Genomic DNA, 6,614 nt, shown 5'->3' with positions numbered 1-6,614 from the left:
CGAGGTATTTAATGTTTTCCCACTTCTTAATTGAACTGCCTGGCACTCTTCTGTTATCTGCTTTGATAACTGCTGTTTTGTCTGATTCAATTGTGCCTCCATATTTTTATTAGCATTTTTAGTGTCTTGTAGCATCTCCTTGAATTCTGCTAGATGTTTTGTTAGAAAGCACAATTGTTGATTGAGTTCAGCAACTTGTTCTGGAGGACCAAGTTCAGTAGATATTGCTTTGGCTTCTTCTTTTATGGAGGACCCATTACTTATGTACAGATGCTGGTTTCTGGCAACTATATCAATAAGCTCTTGAGTCTCTTCAATAGTTTTCCTCATGTGTATAGATCCACCAGCTGAGTGGTCTAGGGACATCTGAGCTCCTTCTGTAATCCCATAGTAGAAGATGTCTAACTGCATCCACTCTGAAAATATTTCAGAGGGGCATTTCCTTAGCATCCCTCTATACCTTTCCCAGACATTATAAAGGGATTCATCATCCTCTTGTTTAAAGCCTTGGATATCCAGCCTTAGCTGTGTTATCCTTTTTGGAGGGAAATATTGATTCAGGAATTTTTCTGATAACTGTTTCTATGTCCTTATGCTTGCTGTGGGTTGGTTATTTAACCACCTTTTAGCTCGATCTTTTACAGCAAACGGAAACAGTAACAGTCTGTATACATCCTGATCTACCTTCTTGTCATGTACTGTGTCAGTAATTTGCAAGAATTGTGCCAGAAACTCAGTAGGTTCTTCCTGTGGAAGACCAGAATACTGGCAGTTTTGCTGCACCATGATAATAAGCTGAGGATTTAGCTCAAAACTGCCTGCTTTGATGGAGGGTATACAGATACTACTCCCATATGCAGCAGTAGTGGGGTTAGCATATGACCCCAGAGTCCTTCTGGACTGTTCATTTCCACTTAGATCCATGACGGAGAAAGGGAGATGATGTGAATTGCAAGTAAAATTTATTTTTATTTTTATTTTTATTTTATTTTATTTTTTTAATTAAAAATAACCGAAAAAATGAAATAAAATAAAGTAGAATAATTAGAAAATAAAATATAGATTTCGAAAATTAAAAGAAAAAGAAAATAAAAAGAAATTTGAATGTTGAATTGACTAATTAATTGAAAAGATTTGAAAATTTTTGAATATGATTTTTGAATAAGATTTTTAATTTTGAAAAGATTTGATTTTTAAAATAAAAATTTGAATTTTTAAAGGTAATTTTCAAAAAATCAGTTAAAATAAAGAGAAAAGATATTTTTGAATTCAATGAGGAAAGAGAAAAACAATAAAAAGACACAAAACTTAAAATTTTTAGATCCAATGCTCCTTATTTTCGAAAATTTTCGGGGGAAAACACCAAGGAACACCAAACTCAAAAATTTTAAGATCAAAATACAAAGAAGACTCAAGAACACCTTGAAGACTCACAAGAACAACAAGAACAAGATTCAAAGATTCAAGAACATAAAAGCGAACACGAAACTTAAAACTTTTAGAAAACTAAGAATAACTTTTCGAAAATTAAAGAAAAATAACAAGAGAACACCAAACTTAAAAGTTTGGCACCAGATTTAATCAAAGAAAAACTATTTTTGAAAAAGTTTTAAAAGGAAAATTCCTAATTACCAGGAACATAAACACAATGCTCTAGCTAATTGAGTTATAAATTTAAAGTGTTTTAATAAGGTATTTAATGTATAAATTTTTTTTTGAAAACTGATATTTTGAAAAAGCACAAGAAAAACAAGAAAAATCACAAAACAATAAAAACTAAAGATCAAACAAGGAGAATAAACAAGAACAACTTGAAGATTAAGAAAGACAATGAATATAAATTCAAAAATTTAAAAGAAAATAAAAACATGCAATTGACACCAAACTTAAAATATGAAACTAAATTCAAACAGGAAAACTCAATTATTAGTTTGTAAAAAATTTTCGAAAAAATTAAAAAGAGAAAATAAGAATTTAAAAAAATTCAATAAAAAACAATGATAGAAGACTCTAAACCAAAAAAGAAAAATTTTTCCTAATCTAAGCAACAAAATAAACCGTCAGTTGTCCAAATTCAAACAATCCCCGACAACAGCGCCAAAAACTTGGTGCACGAATTGTAAATCACACTTTTCACAACTCGTACCACTAACCAGCAAGTGGACTGGGTCGTCCAAGTAATACCTTACATGAGTAAGGGTCGATCCCACGGAGATTGTTGGCTTGAAGCAATCTATGGTTACCTTGTAAATCTTAGTCAGGAGATTAATTATGATTATCATTTTGAATTGCGAAAAATAAAAGAGCAAGAAATAAATACTTGTATGCAGTAATGGAGAATATGTTGGAGTTTTGGAGATGCTTTGTCTTCTGAATCTCTGCTTTCCCCCTGTCTTCTTCTTCACGCACGCAAGGTTCCTCCTATGGCAAGTTGTGTGTTGGTGGATCACCATAGAAACAAGCGTGTTTGAATAGAAAACAGAAATAATTGCATTAATTCATCGAGACACAGCAGAGCTCCTCACCCCCAACAATGGAGTTTAGAGACTCATGCCGTCGAAGAGTACAAAGTTCAGATCTAAATCATCATGAGGTACAAAATAAATCTCTAAAAGTTGTTTAAATACTACACTAGTAACCTAGGTTTACAGAAAATGAGTAAACTAAGATAGATAGTGCAGAAATCCACTTCTGGGGCCCACTTGGTGTGTGCTGGGGCTGAGACTTGAGCTTTACACGTGCCTAGACTGTTTTCAGAGTTAAACTCCAGGTTGTAACCTATTTCTGGCATTTAACTCCAACTTGTAACCTGTTTCTGGCGTTTAACGCCAGAATGCAACATGGAACTGGCGTTGAATGCCAGTTTACGTCATTTATTCTTGAGCAAAGTATGGACTATTATATATTTCTGGAAATCCCTGGATGTCTACTTTCCAACACAATTGAGAGCGCGTCATTTGGACTCTTGTAGCTCCAGAAAATCCATTTCGAGTGCAGGGAGGTCAGAATCCAACAGCATCTGCAGTCCTTTTTCAGCCTGAATCAGATTTTTGCTCAGCTCCCTCAATTTCAGCCAGAAAATACTTGAAATCACACAAAAACACACAAACTCATAGTAAAGTCCAGAAATATGAATTTTTCCTAGAAACTAATAAAAATATACTAAAAACTAACTAAAACATACTAAAAACTACATGAAATTACCCTCAAAAAGCGTATAAAATATCCGCTCATCAGTTGTAAAGTTCCTTTTCCTCTCCTTTGTTTCCAGCAATTTAAATTGCATGATTGTCTATGTCTTCTCTGTATACATGTGTGGTATGAATAAGCATAGCCTGAATTTTTTATTGTAACATGTTGCTGTGACATTATGACTACCAACTTGACTTTTGTGAGTTCAAAAGCAATAAAGCATCATGATCATAAACAAACAAGAAATTAAAGAAGAACTTAGCATGTGCATACAAGTATTGGAAAGCTAGTATGGTTAATTTTTGCTCAATTGCATTGGATTTTATTTAATTGAAGTTTTCATCTAGGACATTTTGTGAAATCTTTTGAAATCATGAAAACCTTGAAGAAGCAATTGCAAATTAAGGCAAGAAAAGAAAAAGGGAAAGAATGAGAAAGCTGAAGGCTCTGAGTACCAATGACAATTCAATTGTTAAGTACTTGTGGTGTTTATGTATCAAGCAAAAAGCTTGAAAATAAAACACTTAGAAGTCAAGGCTAGGCTCAAGTGCAAAAGCACTCCCTCAAAGCTCAAGGTTCTGAGCATCAATGATTAGAGAGTCAAGAAAAGAAACAAATGAGCTTAAAGAAGTCCTCTAATTAAATGCTTGTGGTGCTTATGTATCAAGTGGCAATACTTGAAAACAAAGCATTTAGAGTCGTAGCTTTGTTTTTAACTCATGGGGCAAAGCACCCAAAAGGAGAAGCTAATAAGAAAATCAAAAGCTTGTTTCAAGGAAGAAACATAAGAAGAAGATTTCATAAATTGAGCTAGATAGAAGCATCAATCATTTATATTTCTTTTGTGATTGTAGCATGCATAAGAAACTAGCCTACCATGAACATTAACTTGCTATTCTTCTTACCTTGGATTGTGAATCTTAATTGCATTATTCTTTTCTTGCTTGGGGACAAGCAAGGTTTAAGTTTGGTGTTGTGATGACATGTCATCATGTCATATTTTTCTATGCTTTTTCATACAAGAAATTGATGATTTGTGCTTAAATATTGAATGCTTTTATGCTTAAATGTTATATTTATTTGATCTTTTGATTTGATAAATTTTGTAGGAAATAAGAAAAAAAAGAAGCAAAAAGCACAAAATAAGCTAAAAAGGAGAAAAAAAGAGTTTTGGGGCACACTTTGAAGTTAGAGCACACTTTGGAGCCTTAGGCCACGCTTTTAAAAGCGTGGCCCATGATCAAATCAAGGAAGCTTGACAATCAGCACTCAAAGCTCGGTTAACTAAGTGAGCACAACTTTATCGTGAAGAAAATTTAGCTTGGAAGCAAGATTTTTCGCTAAGTTAAACTTGGGCACTCACAGCATGACCATGCCTCCTTCAAAGGGCAATAACTTAAGCTACAAATGTCCAATTGATGTGCTTCCAGTTGCATTGGAAATTTGACATTCAGAGATTTCCAACGATATATGGTAATCCATATTTGACATGAAATTGAGGTACAAGTGAAAGGCATCTTTAAGGACAAAAAACAAGCAAAAATGGGCACAAATGCATTCACCATATTCGAAGAGGGAGACTAAGGGAAGCCCATCAAGCCAAGGAAGTAGCGCTCTCAAAGAGAGCACTAAGTTAACGTTGTGAGCTTATCGTGGGTCTCCTCATAAAAATGCAAGGAAAAAGGCACCAAAATGCTTCCCCCAAGGCTCGAACCTGAAGCCTCATGCCATAACAAGGGATGCTGCGCTCTTGGCATTAACCGAGCGCTACCCTCCTTATTTGGCCCAATAAATTGGCGCACAAGACAAGGCCAAAGCAGCATGGATGCTGCGCTCTTGGCATTAACTGAGCGCTATCCTGATGCTGTCCAAGGAGTTTGTCAAGCAAATTGGAAGGCAAAAACAAAAGGGATGCTGCGCTCACCCCACCAACCGAGCATTGCCCTGGGAGGTGACCTTGGTTCATTTTCCAACCAACTTGAACCAAGCAACCTTGAACCATGCCTCCAAACCAATTGAACCAAGGCCATCCGGATCCACTCTTCCTCAAATCCAAAGCAAGCAAAGCCCATTAACTCAAAGGCACAAGGATCAATTAGATGAGGAATTTCATTTAAATTGTAATTTGTTTTTAATTTCAATTTCATTTTATTGTCATTTTGTAAAAAGCTTATATAAAGGCATCATTCTCATTTCATGAAGGAGGATGGCTCTGCTAGAGCATTACGAGTACGGTAGAATAGAAAGTCCTCTTTGAAACACTTTTAATTTTTCTGCACTCTCTATTTTTCAATCTTGAATTCAGCTTATGCATTTTCAATCTCTACAATTCTCTTCTGCAATTTCTTTTTCTGCACTTTTACAATTTCCTTGAGCTGAGTTTGCTTTCTGTGCAATTTAAATTCTCTGCCTCCTTGATAATTTCCTTTCTGCAATTTACATTTGAGTTGCTGTGAGCTTGATTTAATTTTTCTGCAATTTAAACTTCCTGTTACTTGTTCTCAAGATCTCTTTTATTACTTGCTTCATTGCTCTCTTTAATTTCCAGCACCCAGCTCCCTTTACATTTCATGCAATTTACATTTTTTGTCATTTAAGATTCTGTCAATTTATATTCTTTGTTCTTTAAGTTTCAATCACTTTACTTTCTGCACTTTAATTTTCCTTACTATTTACTTTTTATTGGCTACATTTCATCCAATTTCACTTCAATATTAGCTTGACTAAACTAATCACCCACTAAAGTTGCTTGATCCATCAATCCCTGTGGGATCGACCTCACTCTAAGTGAGTTATTACTACTTGATGCGACCCAGTACACTTGCCGGTGAGTTTTGGTGTGGAATCCGGTTCCAACCCATCAATGAGTAAATAGCCATTTCTGACCATAAAAAATTCGAACACTGACAAAACTGACCATGAAAAATTAAAACTAAAGTTATATCCATATAAGAAAAGTTTTGTTCGACAAAAATAACTAATTATTAAATTTTTGTTCATAATTCCATAAACACCCATAACCTTTCATCTTTCTTTATCTCTGAGTCTAATCCCTAACCCTATCCCGCTTCCACTTCCTCTTCCTCTACCCTCCAACCTTCTCTGCGGTCACAATCCCCTCCCACCACCACCATTTCCTCACCATCCCTACTCTGTCAACCATCACTAACTCCAACACCACCATCGCTTTATTTTCTTCCCCACCCTTCCCTTCCAACCACTTCTTTCACCGCCATTGAAGATCCTCCTCAGCTCCTCCAAAAAAGAAAAAGCTTTCAAATTAGAAACTCTGTTGTACTTACTATATATGTATTATCCATCATCAATCATCAATAATTATTTCGCCTGTAAATTGGAATCCTGTTACAAAAATTTTTAAGTACAAGTAGCTAGAATTAAAATTTTTATATTAATTTTCAATC

The sequence above is a fragment of the Arachis ipaensis genome, chromosome B02 (assembly GCF_000816755.2).
Source record: "Arachis ipaensis cultivar K30076 chromosome B02, Araip1.1, whole genome shotgun sequence".
NCBI lineage: Eukaryota > Viridiplantae > Streptophyta > Magnoliopsida > Fabales > Fabaceae > Arachis > Arachis ipaensis.
Note: the sequence above shows the minus strand (reverse complement) of the source record.